Source organism: Balaenoptera ricei, chromosome 7 (genome assembly GCF_028023285.1).
Source record: "Balaenoptera ricei isolate mBalRic1 chromosome 7, mBalRic1.hap2, whole genome shotgun sequence".
Lineage (NCBI taxonomy): Eukaryota > Metazoa > Chordata > Mammalia > Artiodactyla > Balaenopteridae > Balaenoptera > Balaenoptera ricei.
This window is the reverse complement of record NC_082645.1, coordinates 8,280,066-8,302,816: the sequence shown is the minus strand read 5'-3', so window position 1 is coordinate 8,302,816 and position 22,751 is coordinate 8,280,066.

Sequence of the window (22,751 nt, the reverse complement as noted above, 5' to 3'; positions counted from 1 at the left end):
ACTCAGCCCAGGTTGGACAGCTTCAGCTTGTTCTTGCTCAATTTCCCTACTCAATTTAAGAGAAGAGGACCGTCTTTGGGGACGGCTATAGAACATCATTGCTGGGCATGCTGAACTTGGCTGATCTGGAGTGGGTTCCTAAAGATGCTTATTTTGGTAATGGTGGTAATTGGTGATGCTGGACCCACTCTCATCCTCAAGCATCAATGCAGGGAGAAGCGTGCACTTGGACAGAGTATTATCTTCTAAGTGTGTAGCAGTTATTTCTTGAATACCTCCCGTCTCACAGACATGTATAAAATAACACATATGTACATGGGCGTGAGGTTTCAAAAGCCGTCTGCCGTATCCATCTGCTTGGCGGTAGTCTTCACCTAAGTTGTTCAAGACAGAAGTGTCGTTTTCATTCATTTTTCCTTTTAATGAGTGTCAACGAAGGAGAGTCCTTAACATCTGTGGGTCAACCACTTTAGCATTTAACAACCCTCATGGTCAGGAAATTAATCCTGACATTTCACCTAAATTCTTCTTGTTGACTGTTTCCTCCACTCCGGACCCAGTGGAGTGAGGAACAGCTGGTCACCATTCTTCCTCTGTCCTACCTGCTCACAGATGAAGGTTGCCATAACTTCAGTCTTTATCCTTTTCTTCAGGCTCAAGAGTAACCATTCACTTGAGGGTTTTGCCTTTCTGCCTAGGACCTGTTTGCGAACTTATTCTAAATCTTTTCCATATTTCCCACATCATTCTTGAATTGTGATAGTTCAAAGCAATCCTGATTAAGTGGTTCTGTTTTATCCTAGAACAAGCACTATGCAACTTTCTCTCCACTCCCAGGCAATCCCTTCCATTAAAAATAGCCCGATCCAAATGACTTGCAATATATTTGTATATGCCTGTGGTCCACTATGGTTCTCTGCTTTTCTTGTGTGTGCCCTTGTTGTATAGATTCTCTACCTATTATTTCTTTATCCTGAGTCTGGATTGATTTTGTTTTTTAAAGAAGTCTGCTTAACACATTTCCCTGTTGAATTGAATCTTGAAGATTATAGCCATGCCTGCAATATGGGCCACTGATGTTAGATGTTACAGAGGATTCTCTCACATTTTCTTCCTGTACTTACAGATTACTTGCATGCTTATTCTCTTGTGGTTTCCAAGTTGAAAAACAAAAATAATAGTATTAAATATTTACTGTATACCCAGGGGAGTACAGATCTAAGTTCCTGTTCTCAAAGGTTAAGATTTTTTGATTATACAGGATGCTTACACAGGACGTTTTGAGAGCATAATTTAAGATGGAATATATTCAGGGGTGGATTGTGTGATGATGATGAGAGTGAACATTTGCTGGACCGACTATATATCAAGCATGTGCTAAGCACATTATGTAAATCATTTGAAACAGATCATTAACGAAATAAAAATTCCAAGAAAGGATAGACTGGTGAGGGATAGAGATGTCAGAACAGTGTTCTGGAAGAGGTATGACTTGAGTTGGGCCTAGACCTGGCACAGATATCCTTGCTCCAGGTTCATTGCCTTTTCTATACATGGTGCTTGCTGGGTTTGTGAAGGCTAACATTTTTAGAGACAAGAAAATTGATGGATATTTTTAAGCTGAGACGTCTTGTTCATGTTATAATGGTATGTTATTTAGCAGATGACCCCCGCCTTCATGAAGGGCCACTAGCACAGGTGAATTTGGGGCAAGGGGTGGCTTAACAGGATGTGGGCCAGATTTTACAAAATGATTTGCCATTGACAAGAAGGTAATAGGCAAGAGGCTGTAGATAAAAGTCTGTTCTTTTAAGACTCCACATACCTGGGTCCATATTCATCCGTGCATGTACTCCCAACCCAGTTAAGAGTGAGAATGTCTGTATTTTTATTGCAAATTAAAAAATGATACTTGAAGGAATCAAATGTCAAGCCTCGAGATTCAGCCTCTGGCTCTGGGAGCAGAATTGGAGCAAAACCCCTCAAACTAACTCAGTGGGAAAATGAGGACCTGTGTTTAGCTGGCACTGTTTCCTGATTTACTCACCGTCTAAAAAGGAGAGACGTAAAGACACATTTCTTCCTGTGACTCAGACAGGCTCTACCTGAGCAATTGCTGCCCAGCAATACCAGCATTCTAAAACAGCATGTAGGGCTTCCCTGGTGGCGCAGTGGTTAAGAATCCACCTGCCAATGCAGGGGACACCGGTTCGAGCCCTGGTCCAGGAAGATCCCACATGCCACGGAGCAGCTAAGCCCGTGCGCCACAACTACTGAGCCTGCGCTCTAGAGCCTGAGAGTCGCAACTCCTGAAGCCCACACCTAGAGCCCGTGCTCTGCAACAAGAGAAGCCACCGCAATGAGAAGCCCGCGCACCGCAATGAAGAGTAGCCCCTGCTCGCTGCAACTAGAAAAGACCCAATGCAGCCAAAATTATTTTAAAAAATTAAAAAAATAAATAAAACAGCATGTATTCAAGCCACTTTTCTCTGCCAGGAGCAGGAAGGAGGGTGAGCCCTCCAAGTAGGATGAGGGACCCAGAAGATGAGGGGGTGACTATTGGAGGAGTCAGGTATGAAAATAAGTAACAAGATGTGCAGTGGGAGATATGTTAAAATCAGAACCCTGTATCTGATAATGCTCTCTCCATTCCATCGCTCCAGTGGAAGGCAGCTTTCCTGTCCTCTGAACCACCCCTGTGCCACAGTACTCCACTTACCTGATATTATTCTTATTATATGTATGTGTATATATGTATATGTATGTATGTGTGTGTGTGTGTGTGTGTGTGTGTGTGTATACACAGTACACGCCTATGTCCTCTCCTTGGTCATGAGCTCCTAGAGGGCATCCTTTCTGCTAAGGTCAGTCTGTGTCCCCAGTCATTTTAGCATTTCCCACAATGCCTTGTGCAACAGTCTCATCGTATTTGCTGACAGATGAGAGAACGAATGAATGGTGATGGGATGAGTAGGGCTGTAGGTGGTAGAGAGGGGAATGTTTAATTAATTAATTAATTCATTTAACTGATATTGAGCACCTATTGTATGCTAGGCACTCTCCCAAGTGTTGGGGATATAGCAGTGACCTGCCCTCAGGGTGTTTACACTCAGGTTGGGGACATCGAATCCTACTTGAAGTCTTGAGTGGGCTTCACCGTAGAGCTGGCTGTGACTTTGGCCTTGGAATATGGAAGGAATTCTGGTGGGTGGAAAAGAGTGAGGAGGTCATTATAGGTGCAGGGTGTGAGCAAAACCTGAAATAGACTATGTACATTTCCATCACATGAACATGTGAAATGTGATGGCAGATGACCTCACTACAGATTCTCCTGTCTCCCCGTGAGTACACTTTGCTATAAGAAGACAACATGGGGTCTACACACTGATTCCAAAATTGAGGGAGAGGAAGAAAGGGAAGATAACTATTTATTGGGCCGAACTTTGTTTCATTTACTCTGCACCGTGGCCCTGCAAGTTGGTTTTTGCCACCTCCCTTTTGCAGAAGAGGAAACTGTTGCCCAGAGAGGATGTATAACTTGCTCAAGGTCACAGAGGAGGATTTAAATCCGGCTCTATCTGACTCCCAGATATGCACTCTTGACACTTTACCACCAAAGCCAAGGTTCAAATCAACAAACAAGCAACTAACAAGCTGAATCTTCTCTGGTGAACCTCTTGGCCCCTGGTGTCTACTTTACAGCAGTCTTCCTAGGAGTCCAGTTCTGGCCATGCCATGCTGACTTTATTCTCTCTCAAGTTCTCTGTGGCTGGAAGCAGGATGGCTCTGCTCGGGGTTCATGCCTGTTCTCACTGCCTCTTAGCTTGAGGCAATGAGGCCCGTGGGAACTCCTCCAGGCTAAGCTGAGGGTCCCTCACCCGATGATGGCTGCAGGGGAATTCAAGTGGGAGATTACTGTTAGGAGGGACAGGAATTAGTCACCAGACCCACAGCAAAGTCATGGGGACAGTGGGAAGAGTTCCTCCCATGCTTCCTTAGACTGTTTGGATGAAATCATGGGGCATTCCCATGGGTTTTCTAATGGTTACACCCTATGGGCCACTTCCTTGATTTTCTCTAGTTTCCTATTCTTTTCCCAGAAGTGTTGATCTGATCCATCTCCTGAATTTCATTACCCTCAAGACTAGCCAAAGACTTGGACATTGTTTCCCTAGATCCTAGTTTTAGCCTTCCTGGGAATAAGCATGTGGACTGCTTTTCAAACAGGAGCTCTAATCATTGAGACTGGATCTCCGGCTGCATCGTATTCCCTGTTTCCCCCATTACATTACCATTACCCCCCATTACCCCCCATTGGGTAGAGCCACGTGATTAAGTTCCCTCCAGCGGAATGTGAGCGGAAGTGATATGGCCATTTCTTCCTGACCCATCACACCTCTCATGCTCTTTTTCTGTTCCCATTGGCTGGAATGGTGAGGACCAGGGCAGCCTTGGAAACCACTCGCCAAAGATGGCAAAGCCTCTGTCAGCCTGGATCACTGAATGACAGTGTGCAGTAGATCTACCCACTAATATGGAACTCGGCCCTGGACCATTACTGTAAAGTTATGTTGTGTTTGGGCCATGATACATCTTGGGTGTGTTGGTTACAGCTGTTTAGCTTACCTCAACTGTGTTCATTTCCTAGGGCTGCCATAACAAAATTCTACAAACTGGTGGCTTAGAACAACAGAAATTTGTCCTCTCACAGTTCTGAAGGCTAGAAGTCTGAAATCAAGAGGTTGACAGTGTTGCTTCCTTCTGAGGGCTGTGAGGGAGAATCTGGTCCATGCCTTCGTCCTGGCTTGTGCTGATGGCCGGCAATCTTTGCCTTTCCTTGGCTTGTAAATGCAGCATTCCAATCTCTGCCTCCATCTTCATATGGTGACTCCTTGTGTCTCTGTGTCTTCACATGGCCATCTTCCCTCTTTGTCTCTCTCCTCCTTTTATAAGGACACCAGTCATCTTGGCTTAAAGGCACATCCTACTCCAGTATGACCTCATCTTAATTTAACTAATTACAAGTGTAACCATCTTATTTTCAAATAAGGTCACATCGTGAGGTACTGGGGTTTAGGACATCAACATATCTTTTTTGGGGGTGACAGAATTCAACCCAGAACACCAATTAATACTAGCAGTAAAAAAATGCAGAGAAAGCCCCAAAGTCACATCAAAATTATTGCAGATTCTTACAGCAACTCACCTTTGGTCCTGGGGCTGACTCTCAGAAACTTTCCTCTTGTCCTTTCTTAGGAAACAGGCCCATCCAGCCTTTGCTCCCTAGATCCTAGGTCAGGTAGTTGGGCCTGAATCCTCAGGTAGATTTAAATGGCCTCTTAAATTTAAGCATCATGGGTCTCAATTTTCTTATCAGTAAAATGGGAATAATGATGTCCTGCTTACTTTACAAGGCTTCAAATAAGAATCAAATCAGTACATGATAGTAACAACCGATGCTCATAAACGTGCTTTATAGTTTAGCATGATTGTATTTTTTTATTTCGATAGATCTTTTCATTTTTCTGTTATTTGGCACTCAGGTGTACAAAATTGTGTTGAGCGATTCATGGCATGCCATGGCAAACATAATTTCTTCATGCAAATTTGCTCTCATTTTATCTTATTTATTTCATTTATTTTATGATTAGTTCTCATTTCCCATCACTCATCAGTGGCCACCCCCAGGGCCACAGATTCAGGGGTGCATTTTTTCCTTTGAATGGGACCCCACCACTTTCTGTTTTCTCAAGGAGTTCCCACAGTTTCTGTGATAGATTCGGGGGTCACCAGCCTCCTCCTCTCTTCTAGGTTGGACCCAGGGAGGGAGCTGGCAGCTCAAGCCAGTTCAACATGTGGTCCAACACAATAGAAGCCTGTGTGTACATATTTATTACTTTAGTTCCTCCTCCATTCCTCAGTTCCAAATAAATGAGGAAATTTTAGAAATAGAGATAGACTATAAGATAAAATAAGGGATAAAGTTGGTGTGTAGAAATCCCTACAATAAATCTGGTGTCATTTTTAGGGATCATCTTGAGATTCCTGGTAGCCAAAGAAAAAAGTAACCAAAGCACATGACTGATTATGAAAATGAGCAGGTTGATCATTAAGAGAAGCCTAGCTTTCTTGGCAAGGAGGCCTGAACCATTATCTCCTGTGATCCTCAGCGGTATTTGTACACTAAATACACGATTGCATAGCACACATTTTAGAGCAGGCAAATTATGTTTTTACTTATTTCCTTTATTTCATTATTTAAAATGATGGATGTCTTGCACTGTTGGTGGGAATGTAAATTGATACAGCCACTATGGAGAACAGTATGGAGGTTCCTTAAAAAACTAAAAATAGAATTACCATATGACCCAGCAATCCCACTACTGGGCATATACCCAGAGAAAACTATAATTCAAAAAGACACGTGTACCCCAATGTTCACTGCAGCTCTATTTACAAGAGCCAGGTCATGGAAGCCACCTAAATGCCCATCGACAGACAAATGGATAAAGAAGATGTGGTGCATATATACAATGGAATATTACTCAGCCATAAAAAGGAACGAAATTGGGTCATTTGTAGAGACATGGATGGACCTACAGACTATCATACAGAATGAAGTAAGTCAGAAAGAGAAAAATAAATATCGTATATTAACGCATATATGTGGAATCTAGAAAAATGGTACAGATGAATGTAGAAAAATGGTACAGATTTCTGCAGGGCAGAAATAGAGACACAGATGTAGATAACAAACATATGGACACCAAGGTGGAAAGCGGGGGCGGTGGTGGTGGTGGTGGGATGAATTGGGAGACTGCGATTGACATATATATGCTAATATGTCTAAAGTAGATAACTAATAAGAACCTGCTATATAAAAAATAAATAAATTAAATTAAAAAATAAAATGATAGATGTGTTGCTCATTATCACATGTCATTAGGGAATTGCAAATTAAAACAACAAGATGTCACTACGTACCTATTAAAAGGGCCGAAATCCAAAACACTGACAACACCGAATGTTGGCGAGGATGTGGAATAATAGGAATTCTTATTCATTGCTGGGGGAAATACAAAATGGTAAAACGACTTTGGAAGACAGTCTGGTAGTTTCTTACAAAACTAAACATACTCTTACCAATTGATCCAGCAATTGTGCTCCTTGGTATTTAACCAAATGAGATGAAAATTTTGTTTATAAAACACCAGCATACAAATGTTTGTAGTAGCTTTATTCATAACTGCCAAAACTTGGAAGTAATTAAGATGTCCTTCAGTAGATGAATGGATAAGCAAACTACAGTGCATCCGTAGAATAGAATATTAGTGATAAAAAGAGGTGAGCATTCAAGCCACAAAAAGACATGGAGGAACCTTAAATGAATATAGCTAAGAGAAAGAAACCAATCTGAAAAGGCTACATACTATATGATTCCAACCATAGAACATTCAGGAAAAGGCAAAATTACGGAGATGGGGAAAGATCAATGGCTGCCAGCGCTGGGGGTTGAGGAGGAAGGAGGGATTAATAGGTGGAGGACAGGGGAGTTTCAGGGCAATGAAGCTATTTTTCTATATGGTACTATAACATTTATCAAAACCCACAGAATGTATAGTACAGAGCATGAACCCTACTGTAAACTGTGGATTTTAGTTAATCATAATGCATCAATATTGGCTCATCAATTGTAACAAATGGACCACACTAGTGCAAGATGTTAAAAATAGGGGAAATCGGGGTGTGTGAAGGGGTATATGGGAATTTGTATTTTCACTCAGTTTTTTTCTGTAAATCCAAAACTGCTCAAAAAGCCCATTAATTAAAAAAAAAAAAGGATGCATATGTAGGTACTCCTGGAATTGCAAGACACTAGGGAATGGACTCAGCAGCCCCAGGCAGTGCCAAATTCTTCTTTTACTTGCATCTGTTTCATAGAGCCAAGGACCCTGCAGGCTTCCAGAAGAGCCTTCCTGACTTACCTCCAGTGAGGGAGACAGGTTCCACCTAAGGAGGGCAAGCCAGAGGGTTACCTCCAGTGAGGGAGACAGGTTCCACCTAAGGAGGGCAAGCCAGGGGGTGGGGGGACTAGCACAGAAAAAGGTGTCCCTTTAGGCCCCTTCTCAGCATTGCACATTTTGTTCTCAAGCAGGTTCCTTTAATGCCTTTTCATCTATTACCTAAACAGTTGAAAAGGTGTCACTTTTAGAGAATGTATTCAAGGCAAACCCCTACTTGTATTGTCTAGGGGTTTATTAAGACTCCCATTTTGTAGATCGGTAAACTGAGGCCCAGAGACAAAGTCCACAGCAGAAGCGGCAAAGGGAGGATTCAACCTGGTGCTAATGGCATGCTCCCATCATCACACAGATGTGTTCGGCTGGGGGGAGAGGCAACCCCACCCCATCTCCACCCCATCCCCGTCCCTGTCCCTCCTGCCTCGTGCATCCCCTCCTTGCACCTCCTGCCTCCTGGCCCTGGAGCCCCGCCCCAAGGCCAGCTCAGTCTTCACCTGACCCCACCCCCGCCCAGGGTCCACTCCCTGGACTTTCCCACCCTCTCGGGCAAAGCTACATGCTTGGGAAACGTGAGTTCACATTTACTTAGCACCAGAAAAGTGAAAAAAAACTTCTCCCTAACTGTTCATCTTAAAAAATATATGATCCGAAAGTGTACACACAACAATAACAGATGTTGTTTAACAGGCTTGTAGGACATTCCCATAAAGTTATAAACATATCTTTCAGTGGTTACTTAAGATAAACAGATACAAGTCACATATTTTTTGGTACAAGAGACAACTTGCTGTTTGGAAGCCAAATAAAGATTCCTGAATGTGAGATGCACCTGAAAAAGATTAGGAGATCATATCAAGGATATTAAACTTGGGCCAAATCTCACATGCTTTGCTTGGAGTTGTATGTCTCAGCGAAGAATCGGCTTCCATCTCCATGCAGGGGACCTGGGGCTGATAAGGACTCGGGGGACATTTCTCCCCACCCCTACTGCGTCTCGCTTCTCTGGTGCAAAGCCACAGTCACTGGGCAACCTGCACTGCTCACTGCCACCCTCCTGGCTTCGTTTGGCCAATTTTTGCTGACTGCTTCCTGTGTGTGCTGGGTGCTGACCAGGTGCCAGGCACGAAGGGCTGAAACGGAGAGCACAGCCTGATGAGAGAAGCAGATGTACAAATAGATACTTCATCAAATGCGATCACTTATGGAAGCATCCCGTGGTGCTCAATCAATGGGTCCTGGAAGCCAGACTGCTGTGGTTCAAACCCTGGCTCTGACAATTACTTGTTCTGTATCCCAGGGCAAGTTAATTTACCTCTCTGTGCTTCAATGTTATCATAGATAAAATGGATGCATAATAGTACCCGCCTATATAATGTATTGCCTTTTATGTAAAAAAAATTACCCAAAACTTAGTGGCTTAAAATAACAGACACTTCTAATGTCACCATTTCTGTGGGCCAGAAATATGGGCATTGCTTTTGGGTGCCCCTCCTCCAAATCTCTCATGAGGATATGGTCAAGCTGCATCTGGGGCTGCGGGCATCTCAGGGCTCCACTGTGGATGGTCTGCTTCCAGGTTCACTCACAGGGCTGTAGGTGGCCTCAGGGCCTCGCTGGCTGTTGGCCGGAGACATCAGGTCTTTGCCACGTGGGCCTATAGGGCTCCTCACACCTGGCAGCTTGCTTCTTCCACGGTGAGGCCAGAGGGGGGAGAGAGTGAGAGAGAGAGTCGGAAATCAGCGTTTTGTTATCTAATTTCAGATGTGACAGGTGAGTGCTTTTGCCATATTCCTGTTTGTTACAAGCCAGTCACCAGGTGCGACACACACGGAAGGGGAGGGGATTACACAGGGGCGGGAACCCCAGCGGGGTTGGGGAGAACTGGGGGCCACCTTCTAGGCCTTCATACAGGGTTAGCGCTCACCATGTAGAGGGCCTTTGCTCCTGGGGCCCTGAGCCCCTTTGTTCCACCCTCTTCAGAGGGTGGCCACGCGCTGAGTCTGCTGTTGGGACGCAGGAAAAGCTGAACAGCCTGGAGAAGAGATAAGGGGTGGGCTTAAGGGCGAAGCCCGGACCTGCAGCCGAGCCTGGCTTTGACTTGGCCCTGGCCCCTCAGACTTTATCGTGATACTGTCCACCTGGGAGATCTTGTTAAAATGCAAATTTGGATTTAGTACTGTGGGGCGGAGCCTGAGATTCTGCCTTTCTACTGAGCTCCCAGGCAATGCCAAAGTGGCTGGGCGGTGGATCGCACTTTGATTAGCAGCAAGGAATCAGGCAACAGGCCTTCCTTCAGTAGCTCTTCCGTGCAGAGACCCGAAAAAGCCAGGGTCCTCACCCCTTCTGTGCTTTGCCCAGCTGAGCAGTTAGGCCACGTGCAAATGGAAAAAGAACCGATGATACAGAAGCAAAGGTAACTGGGGGTCGGGGCAGTTACTTACCCTCTCTGGGAAGAGAGGGAAGACCCACAGGATGAGGAGTGATTAAAATAAGCCTGCGAGGTCGGCCCGCTCCAGAAAGATGGAGAGCAGGGTTTTAAGTTGGCTGGAAAGAGAAATTAGGGTCCAGGTTGCAAAGGGCTTTGAATGCCAGGCTAAAGTCTTTGGATTTGGTTCTGAGGTCCAGGGTTGCCAAACTCAAAGGCCTGCAAGGGTCCTTGCGAGACAGTAAGGAGTGCTGGCTTCAGCCAGAGAGAAGAGAGCCTGTCTATCTAAAGGGGCAGTTCCTACTCAGCTCCAGCTGATTGTTGCCATGTGGGATTGTAGCCAGATCTTTTGGTTTTTCAAGCGAAGTCACATCTGGAATTTTATGTAAAATCTTCCAATTTTCAGATGTTGTGAGGCCAAATAAAATTTATTTGCAATCATATCTGGCTTGAGAGCCCCCAGCCCATGACCTCAGATGGAGGCAGGAGACAACCAGGGAAGGTTTGGGTCAGGAAGTTGTCTAGTGGGGGAAACTAGCTCCTGGACGGTGTCCACAGCAGCTGCGAACATTGGTCAGGAGAGAGCACGCTGCCTGATGCCATCGCTTTGCACCTGTGAGCTCGAAGTCCAGTTAAGCAGTCGCACATCTGGATAAGAGGTCTCCCAGGCACCAAGGGAAGGTGGTCACCCCACGTGGAGACAGTCTCCTGCTTTAAACACAGAACTAAATATGCCTCCTCGTCTCCCATGGTGACCCTGAGACTGGCCACCTCTAGACGTGTTAGAGGGCATGGTGCAATTTGAGGTCGTGCAGCAAAGGAGAGTCGGGGATGTTTGTTTACATCTCAACCCTGTCATTTCCTAGCATGTTGTCCACTGGCAAGTCAGCCAACTGCTTTTGCCTCAGTTTCCCATAGTTCTAAAATAGTCACGCATAATTGTACTTCTCTCACAGGGTAGCTGGGAATCAAATGAGGTAATGTAGGGAAACTCCAGTGTCTTGCACCGACTAAGGGCTCAGTTAATAATACTTTTGTTATTATTATTATTATCCAGTTTGGGGCAATAGAACACTAGCTTTGGAAATGTCGTTAGGAGTCACCAATCTCCTCACTTTACAAAGGGGGAAACTGGGGCTCAGAGCGGGTGGGTGACTTGGTCAAGGTCCTGGGTGAGGTGGAGTCAGCCGAGATCCCCCCAGCTCCCACCCTTGTGCCACACGCTTCTCCTCGGCAATGAGCACAGGGCCCTGTGCGTGGCGAGCTGTGGAAAGAATGAATGGACCAGTCATCACGAGAACCAGCCATTCTTCTCATTTCCTTCTCCTCTTTGTAACACTGCATTCTTGAGTCACTTCAAAGCGTGTGAAGAGAAGAGAAGTGATATGTATGGGATTCAGGGATTTGGGGATTTAGAAATGGTGAGGAATTCACGTAGTGTTGGAGTTGGTTGTTACTGTTTCTAGCCAGCCTCCCTCCCTCCCTGCCCTCCCTCCCTCTCTCTCTCCCTCCCTCCCATTCTTCCTTCCTTCCCTCTTTCCTCCTGTCTGTCGGCCAGTTTTTCCTTCACGCAGTCCATTTTTATTGAGCACCTACTATACACCTGGTTCTTCAGGCACTGTGTTAGGCACTGGGGATACAAGACTGAGCAAAGCTGTCATTGTCCCTCCCTCACGGGACTTACAGTCTAGAAGGAAAACCCCTAATAATCAAATGATTTCACAAAAGGGGCAACGCTTTGAAGGGCACCATAGGGGCTGCTATAGGGGTGTGTGTGTGTGTGGCGGGGGGAGAGTAGAGCTCTGACCTGGTCAAGGGCTGTCAGGAAGAACCCCCAAAGACATGGCACTGGAGCGGTGAGAGGAAGGGCCAGCAGGAGCTCTCGGGGTGAAGGCTGGGTTGGGAGGGGGGCACACCCCCAGAAGATAGGAACAGGATATGCAAAGGCTCTGAGCACAGGCAAGAAAGCCAGTACGGGTGGGGTCCAGAGACGGTGGCTGGGATGAGGCAAGGGCTCTGTCATGCAGGGCCTAGAAGGTTCAGTAAGGTTTGGGGTCTTGATTCTGAATGCAGTGGGAAGCCACTACAGGTTTTTTTTTTTTTTTTATAGCAGATCTGCATTGTAAAGACATGGCTCTGGCGGCTGCTTGGAGCAGGGACCTCCATGGGGCTGGGGTGGAAGCAGGGAGATCAGTGCAAGCAGAGGTCAGAGGTGAGAGTGGCACGGAGGCTGAGAGGCGTGCATCGAGAGAAATTTGGGAGGTAAAACTGTCAGGATACAGGCAGTTGTTAAGTGGTTGTAAATACTTAAAGGATTTCCTTCACCGAGTGAGAAATCCCCAGGCTCAGGGAAGCAGCTGCTCTGCTCCCACCAAACAGGGCACATCAAGCCCCAAGCACGGTCCCTGGGAAGCTGCCATCTGCGTGCTAACACTGATCTTCCACCAACACCACATCGCTGAGGATTTATTAAGTGTGAACCATGGGCCAGTGCTGGGCTAGGCCCCACGACCTCTTTCCTTCTCACACTGATGGGGGTACAGGATGAGTCCTAAGGCTGCACGCGTAGCTGGACACTGCATCTACAAAACCAAAGATCTGGGGGGAGAAGCAGAGCAGACTGTATGCTTCCAGATGTTTGCAAAGATTCCTGGGTTGCTGTGGCCAAAAAGATATTTGGGTTTCTTGTGGATAAAGCAGCCTTCTTTATCCTTCAGAAGTTTGTAACATATCCAATCAATATCCATCTAGGCTTTCCTCAGAATGACATCAAACATCTATGTACAAGTGGCGAGAAATTCAGATATTTTCAAATAGAAGAAGAATGACTTGGAAGTATTGGGAAATCATGCACTTTGCAGACTGAATTTTTCAAGTTTTAGCCAGATGGCAGGGTTTGGAGAGCTCTGATTTAGCCCCGTCTGCACAGCCATTCTGGAAAACTGGAATGATAGTTTCTCTTTTGGCAGCCAATCGAGATGGCTGAAATGATAAGAAATGAGTTCTTCCCCTTGCCTAGCTGTAGGTATTTTTGTCCTTCGTTAGCTGCATCAAGCTGTCTGTCCTCGCCAGGTCCTAGGAACCCTGCTCTCTGGAGGACCAGGGCGCTGGGCCCTTCCCCCAGTTCTGGGCTGAGCCCTGCCTGCCTATCTCCCTTGTGCTGCAAACTCATCCACTGGACGGAGGCAAGGAGACGAAGAGAAATCTCTAAGAGAGAAAAGACACAATCTCTCTAAGTGTTTCCAGCGCTAGACCCTGTGGGCACTCTTTTTCTAACAAAAGGCTGGTAGATAAGAAGAGAAGCTGCCGGTGATTTGTTGGTCTGACTTTACCGATTTCAAAAGTGCGTTGCATGCTTTAAATGGCACTCTTGAGCATTTCCTATCCTCTCTACAGGTCCCAGAAAATTCAGCAGACTGCCAACATTATTGCTCCATATAACTAAGAAAGTGCTATATCGGTGGCAGCACAAATAGAGAAAAAAATGAATTGTTTGCAAAATTGCATGGATGCGTATGAAGATATTCAGGCCCAGATTTACAAATTCCTATAAATGCCACTTTTAGAATGCTCCTCTTATCCAGAGCTATTTCCTTTTATGGAAAATCAGTCTTAATAAAGATCCCATCACCCTTAGTAAACCTTTTGATGCAAGTATTTCTTTCATGTCTTACACAGAGGAAATTTCTCTCTCCGTTAGGACTGCTGGTGGATTGGTTCCACAACAAGAGGGGACACATTTACTTCTTGCTCCTTAAATGTGGGGAAAAAATGAAAGAGGGACTCTCTTTACTCTGGTTTGTTTTCTTGAGCTTGTAATTTAAAAATATCTTCTTTCAGGCTTCCTTATACATTGACTCTTACGGCACAGAGGTTCAGCAGAGGGGACCTTGCCATCTGACACGCCTTCCTTCCGCTGTGAAATCACAGCAATGCAGGCAGCAATAGCTGAGTAAAAAGTCTAGCCTCCAGTGCAGTTGTGTAATTTCCTATGATAAACAGCTTGGACGAACGCTAATCAAAATTACTTTCTGGTTCTACCTCATTCAGCAAGACACAGCCCTAGAGGCTGGGATTTGTTAATTTGCAGATGTCTTTGCTCATGTCTGACCATGCAGGCGGTCCCTCTCCTCTCTGTGCACACAGGAGTGGGGTGTGGGCCCCTCCATCATGGCGTCCTGGCCTTCTCACCTGCTGACCTGCTTCTGCAGCCCAGGCACCATCTACCATGTTCCTTCAGGGAAGCAACTCTGGAAATTTACATTCCAAAAAGCAAGAGGGCTCCCAGTGGTTTGAAGACAGTGATGTTGACAGTGTGTATTATCTTTCTCATCTCTAGAACCCCCCCTCTTCCAGCAGGCTGGTGGACATATGTGGTCAAATGAGCAGGGAGAGGTGAGAACATCTTTTTTTTTTTTTTTTTTAATTGGATATTGGGACCAAAAGATGAAATGTCAAGAGACTGCAGTTTGAGAAACTATTATCCACATGGGTTGAAGGATTTGGGGAAGAGCCCCCAGTAGGGAAAGCAGATCAGCTAAGATGATGTCACTGCAGTTTTAGGACTCATTTAATGACTCATCAGGGAAAAGGGAAGGCTAATTTCAACTACGTGAAGTGGCAAACATGTGAAGAGTGATTTACAAGTTCAGGCTACCACAAGCCGGCTTCGGGGTTTGCTGCCTTCTGTTTTGGTAGCGTTGTGAGAGGGACCAGTTAAAACCACCCCAAGGCTAAGTTTAAGAATATCAGTCTGATGGGACCAACTTCCTTGGTGTGAGCCTTGCCTGATCACCGTCTATGGACCAACTGAGTAGGAAGTGTTGCCCTGGAGTGAGAGCGATTCCACAGCCATGAATGCCGTTTCCCTCCTAGGTCTTAACCTTTCATAGTGAGACAGACAACCAAGAATGTAGGAAGTCAAAACAGCTATGTTTAGCTGAATTTTACATACCATAACCCCTTTACCATGGTCCAGCAAGGCAGGAATGCTCAACTCGGTCCATTCTGGCACAAATCCATTCCAGAGGGCAGTGATTTTCAATTTAGCACCGTTCTTGACTCTTCCTGAGAGTGAAGTTAAATGACCCAAGAATAACATTACTCTGCACCAGGACTAGCGAGACAGGTCTTCTAAAGGGTGGTCTCGAGAGTAGGTTTTCACCCAGGGAAACTCCAGCTCAGACACCACTCCAAAGTCCTGCTAAAGGTCAGGTCTCGTTCCTATTTGCAGAGGTCGACAGTGTGGTGAGTCATAACTGAGGTCTGAGGGAGAAGGGGGGCTTTTCGTTGCCTCCTCATTAATGAATCTTGAATCAATCAAGGCCAGGAATCTTGAATTAGTCAAGGCCAGGACCCTTCCACCTTCCTCCCAACGCTGAGCCCTGTTGGTGGTGACGAACCCAAGGCAAGGACGGGAGGCCCTTCTGCCTCAAGATTGATGTAGAAAGATATCCGCAGTGTTGGAAGGCGGGTTGAATGGGTGGTCCCAGGCAGAGAAAGAAACGGGGCAAAGGTTTGAAGCTTCATTGGTTAAAATATGTTGATGTAAAACTGAGCCTCTTAAAATACTCTGAGAGGGTCAAAAAAAACCACCTGACAGGGCTTATAAATAGGTGAGTGAGATGTTGAAATTATGTTAAGACAGATGCCTTTTTAAACTGCATTCAGAGCACCTTTTGGGGGCTCCTAGTTGCACAGTTCCTCAAGCAGGAGGTATTTCATCTTCACAACATCTGGAACTGTCGAGGAGGTAGCGCTGCAGACCTCAGATGCAGGCGCTTCTACATAAAAGCGCACCAACAAATCATGGCCGTAATCGCAGAGCAACACGAGGGTTTCCCAGGCAGCTACGGAGAGAAGGTGACTCTGGCAGCGAGGGAGGCTTTCTGTAACTCCAGCCCCTCCATGTTGCCGCTGAATCAGCTTTTCAAAGCAGCTTCTCTGCAACTCTCCACCAAGCAGCTAACAACTGCAAGCAAGTTTATTTTCTCGGCTTGTAGCAGGTGATTGACACAAGGAGTTTTTTTGTTTTTGTTCCTGCTGGTAAAATTTCCTCCGTCCCATAAATCTTCAGACTTGACAGAGTTGGGTAAATCTGCTGTTGTTCAAAGGAATCTTCGTGCTTTGGGTTTTCCACTGGCCTTGTTGGGAAGAGGTGTGGGGACAGTGACAGCCCCTTGCTACGTGAACATGGCCCCCTGTGGTCCCACGCTGCCTTCGAAGCGTGGGCAAAGCCAGACCTGGCTGGAGGAGCCAGCTGGACACTGGGCACTCAGCCAGAGAAGGGCCTTCTATTACAAACCACAGCAATACTGACGACGCTTGTGTTGATCTTTTCAGGGGCAAAGGCTCAAAGGAGCCTTCAAAACCTGTGGCTCAGTGCATCGCTTAAAATCTTTTTCTGTGGCCGCGTACCAGAGCCCTGCAGGAGAAATAAAAGCAGGGGGGTCCCACAAAGGACTGAGCTGGAACTTCACAAAGCTTTTCTGTAAATTCTAGCGGTAAAAGTAATACTGCTAATAATAAGGACGATAACCGTAAATGCTTTAGTCAGTTTTACTAAAGCCTTTTGGAGCTCGTGGGACAGATGGCAAAATGAAACTGGATGTTGGAAGCTTTGGCATTTATAAGGACCTCTTTGGTCAACGTAAGGACAGAAACTTCCAGGGTGCAGGAAGAGCTGGGATTGTAATGAAATCTCCGTCAACGTCACTGTTTCAGCTTTACTTTCGTGGCAAAACAGCCGCCGCCCTGGTTGTCTAAAGCATCCTTTAAATTCATTTCCTGGCAAGTGGAGCGGTACTCTTGGAACTTGAGCAATGCAGGCTGCCTGGGCCATGTTAGGGCCGAGGAAACCCAGCCGGGCATGGCTGGGGGTGGCGATGATCTCAGGGGTCAAATGTTTCAACATCTGGCATTTCCATGAAGCCAGCTTCAGCTCCGACACCTCCATTGGGGCAGGAGGGGCAGGACGCCTCTGGCTGCCGGCTGCCATTCTTTGCATCGGAGAGTTTGGTTTCTTTTCCCCTCTGCTTCTTAGAGAAGAAGGCCCGAGTACACGACTTCTACCCCCCTGTGGTAACTTCATGCCATGACATACACTCCCGGGGCCTTTGTTGCCACGCTTGTGAGAAACATCACCCAAGGCACCCGGGTCCCCCTTCGCATCCTGCAGCCCACGGGGTATCTTTAGGGGAGTGTGGGAGGTCAACCCCAGCATTGTATTTTCCGACTTTGAGATTTCTCAGAATCACCAACGCTGGGACTCTCGTTCTGAGCGGTATAGAGTCACGGTCACGAGGCAGAACCAGAACACGCTGCAGCCAGAGCCAACGGTGTCCCGGGTTCAACACTCACTGAGGGGCGGGGGTTCAGGAGGGCAAGTGGCCTGGCCAGCATCGCTGACACAGCTTTCACGGGATTTGTGTTTTCTTGCAGCCTATACGGCTATCTCCCAAATGTTCCCTGTGCACAGCATGCCTACCATCCCCAATTTTATACGGAGCAGATGGTCTTCAAAGAAATCAAGCAGCAGAAGCTGCAAAAGGCTTAAAGAAAAAAAAAAAAATGACAGTGAAACTCATATATTTCTTCAAACGATAAGATGAACTACAGATGTTCGCTGAAGGGTGATGGTGCTGCCTACAGCTTAAGACTTGACTTAAAAGGAGAGTCCACTTGTGTCTAGCGTTGGACAAGCCCGGTAGCTGTCAGCGTGTGATTTATGGAGGTTGTTTGTGAGATTTTATGTCACTGGGGACATGGCAATCGAAAGGCTCTGCTCTTCTGCCCGCAAAGCATCTTTCTCTGGGACCCAGGTGTGGAGTCCCGATGGAAAGGTGGTACCGCCCTGCAGCTAGGTGAGGGTGGACGCAGCCATCCCAGGCCCAGCAGGTCCTTGAGCTTCCTTCCTGAGTTCTGACCGACATGCCCTCTGGCTCCTGGGCCTCCCTCCCCACCCTCTGCAGGGTCCTTGGTCTTTGCGAACAGAGTTCTGTTCTTACCTGACACCTGCGGTCCGATTAATCTCACAATAAGCTTGACAAAGCTGCTAAAAGAGAAACAGTGGTTTGTTGCAGGGCCCAGCTGCATATAGAAAACAGCTGCTCGCTGGGCACAGTTTTTAAAAAAGGAAGAAAAGAATCACTGGAAAGTGTTAAAAAGTGAACATAAAGCGTGTATTGGAAGGGCCAGCAGAGGCCTGTAATTAACACAACAGTAGGTATCTGTGTCTCCATTAAAAGCTTCTTTTTCAGGACTTGTTGTAACTTGGTCATAAATACTTATGACAGACTGAAACTGAAGAAACTCCGCTGAATGCTGTCTCCCCTCGTGTCTCTTTGCTTTCCGAGGCCGGTTCTTAACAATGCAAAGGGAGCAGTGCGTTTTGGATACCCACACACGCTCTCAAACACCAGCCTTCGTACACATCTGTGCAAATGCAGACACCTATTCCATCACACGTGTGCACGGGACCCTGCCCCCGGCTGCCAAGGGGTGGTTTTGAGGCAGAGGCTGCAGAGCCTCGGGCAGAAGCTGCGGGAGGAGGTCCCAGACGGCCCCTGGCCTCTGCAACAGAAATGTGGGGTGCCTTTGAAGTTACCACAGCTCAGGTGGAAACCCCTCAGAGCGGCCCTAGGAGGAAGTCATTTGTTTTCAAACAAAGGGGAAAAATTTTCAGGACCCTGGTGTTTCCACTAAAACAAATCTCTGAAAAGTTATTCTCTGGGGGATCAAGGCCCAGCTGTTCTCCATCTCCACAAGGTTGGGAAGAGAGGAAATGGGCTGCCCTACTGCAGCAGGAGAGATGGAGGCTAGATAGAAAGAAGAATGTGAGACGGGCAAGGGCCTTGGCATGGGGGCCAGGAAGACCCTGTGGCCGCGTTCAGAAGCCGGGAGACGGACGACACAGCCTTTCAAGGTCTGTTCTGTGCTCCTGCTGAAAATAGCAAGCCGCTGCCGCTTCTCGCTGACACCGAGCTTGCTCACCACGGAACTGAGAATGAAAGCTGGGGCGGACGTTAGCGCATCTCCTCTCCTCTCCCCAGTTCAGGCAGAACCACGTCCAAAAGCCTCCATGGAGTGAGAATCTTGCTTATTTTTAAAAGACTTTACCCAGTAGTGGACATTTGTCATTTTTCATTCTGTTTTGACCACCCTGCCTCTTAATGCCATTTCTTGGATAGGAGTTCCTCATGCTGTGGATCAAAAGGAGTGGCAGAAAATTCCTCTCTCTCTCTCTCTTTTTTATTTTTATTTTTGGCCACATCACAGGGCTTTCGGGATCTTAATTCCCTGACCAGCGATTGAACCCCGGCCCCCCGGCAGTAGGAGAACCGAGTCCTAACCACTGGACTGCCAGGGAATTCCCTTCCTCTCATTTCTGAGGCTGAGAACTCGGGTCCCTTTTCAGGCTAGACCACTGGGCTCTCATGCTGTGGACGAAGCTTGTCTTGGCTTCATTCCGGTGTCTCAGCCGTGGAAGGTAAGTTCCAGGTGAAGGACGTGCATCACGCAGTTGGGTCTATCCAACACCGTTCAGGAGGTGATAACAGGACAGATAACCACACAGAGTGCCCAGAGTGTTTGGGTGCATCTAACATTGGGTTCAGGTTTGAAGGCTGAGTAGATCCCATCCACCAGCCCTGTGCAGATAGATAAATAGTAAAGGCCTGAACAAGGCCTGTGGGCAGCTGGCCAGGGTGGAGGCAGCTGGGACGGTTGCTCTTTCATGAAAACCATGGGGTCTTGTGACGCAAGTTGATGGTTTCACAGCCAGAGCTGGATGCAGATCTAGCTGAGTGATCTTGGGCAAGGCTCAGCTTCTCCGAGCCTCAATTTCCTCATCTGCAAACCAGGAGCCCTTACAGGACTGCTGTGCGGATCAAATGAGGCTCAGTGTGTGGCACATAGTAGGTGCTCAGTAAGTGGCAAGCTCTCTGCCAGCTAGAGGGAAATCTAGAGGGAGAAGAAGACGTGGTTTAAGGTTTGTGGGGACATCGTGGGATGTGACACCGTAGCCTCCACCACGGATCCTCAGATGGAAAATGTGTGTCTCACAAATAGCAGATTCCTTCCCCGTTATCCTGTTTGCAGAGCCCAGTGGAGGAGCTGGACTAACAGGGGTGTGCTTTAGTCTTTTTTTTTTTTAATTGGAGTATAATTGCTTTACAATATTTTGTTAGTTTCTGCCACACAGCGAAGTGAATCAGCCATATGCATATACACATCCCCTCCCTCTTGGACCTCCCTCCCTTGATCCCACCCAACTAGGCCATCACAGAGCACCAAGGTGAGCTCCCTGTGCTATACAGCAGGTTCCCACTAGCTATGTATTTTACACGTGGTAGTGTTTTTACGTCAAACCTAATCTCCCAATTCATCCCACCCTCCCCTTCCCCACTGTGTCCACACGTCCGTTCTCTACGTCTGCCTTTCTATTCCTGCCTTGCAAATAGGTTCATCTGTACCATTTTTCTAGATTCCACCCATATACATTAATATACGATATTTGTTTTTCTCTTTCTGACTTAATTCACTCTGTATGACAGACTCTAGGTCCATCCACATCTCTACGAATGGCCCAGTTTCATTTCTTTTTATGTCTGAGTACTATTCCACTATATACATGTACCACATCTTCTTTATCCATTCATCTGTCGATGGACATTTCATTCATGCCCCCACCCCAGATCCCTTCCCTTCCCTGTCCTGCGCTCTGGGGCCACGGCTCACTTGCATGCACTGCATCACCCAGGCCCCCTTGGCAGCTCTGGCTTCTGGGTTTGGCCAATTCCAGCCTGGCTCCAGCTCTCACCAGGCTCCGAGAACACAATTCCCTTCAGGCCAAGGGGTGGATACAGCTTCCTGTTGTTGCTGATCTCTGGGGCTTTGATTTCCCATGGTGGAGCATATTTCTGTAAATGGTCCCTCTGTTAAAATTATCCTTGGAATCTCATCTGAGTGTGCTTTCTCTTTCCTGCTGGGAGACCAAAAAAGAACGTGACTGGACCCAGGTAGAGTCAATCTAGGAAGGCTTCCTGAAGGAGGGTGTCTCTTGCCCAGGGTTTTGGAGGAGAGACACAGTAGCTTGATAGAGACGTAGAATAGAAGGCTGCTATTCCCGTAAGGGAGACTGGAGTCAACAGATGCTTAGAATCTGCGTGGGCTCTTCATGGGGATGGCGAAGGTCCTCAGCAACAGGACATCCCTTCAGAGTCAGAAAGGGAGAGAATAATGATACTAGAAAAAGAAAACAGTTGTCATTTAGTTACTGTCTACTATGTGACAAGCATTCACAACTGTGTGATAGGTATAGTATCAGTATTTTACAGATGAGAAATGAAGGTTGAGAGAGAGTCAGTAACTTGCCCAAGGTCACAATACACAGTGGAGCTGGGATTCATAAGGACTGCTTGTTACCCAAGCAAGGGTGCCCAATGGTCCCAGGCTGCCTGGGGCTGAGGGCTTTCCTGGGATGTGGGACCCTCAGTGCTGATTTTGAGTTAATGGCAAGATCTATTGGGTAGCAGTGGAGAGTTAGTGAAAGTGGGCAAGAACAGTCATCCCTGTAATAAATAAAGTTAATTTTCTTACCTCAAAAGACCCACTAAAATTGATTGGTAAGAGAGAAAGCACCTGAGGGAGAAAGAAAGATGGAGAAAAAAAACTACTGATTCAAATCTTAGGGCAACAGGGAGGTGGTGCCATCAATCTAAACGGTAGACTCTCCAACAACATTTCTATTTGTCTTGAGAATGTGACATTGTTCTTCCCTCTGACAGACTTACCTTTGCAATTCTTTTTTGGCTCCAACTAATAATAAAGGGAGGGTGCATTCTTTAAAATCACAGGGAACCATGGGCGGAAGGCCCAGGGGAGAAAAATGGTGGTGTCTGGATTCTGTGGGCTTTGAAGGGGAGGTAAGCCTCATGACAAGGCAGAGTACAGCCTGCTGGTCTCTGGAAGTATGAACACTGCCATCCCATAGGCCTGCCATTGACTCAAAATCAGCAGGCGAGTGTGGGATGGATGGCATTGTCTTTGTGGCTCCAGGATCATCCCAGATCCAGCCAAGATGCCCCATAATAACAACAGCAATGAAACAACCGTATATGAGGCTCCTGTTACCTTTGCTCCGGGTGTGTCATAGGCATTATTTTAAATGCTCGGAAAAACTTTGGAGAAGGTGTTATTAATCCAATTTGCAAGATGAGGAAACTGAGGAAGAGAGAATTCAAGGAAGTCCTCCAGGGACCTCTAGTGTGACACGGGCAGGTATGGGCTCCACACTGACCTTCCTC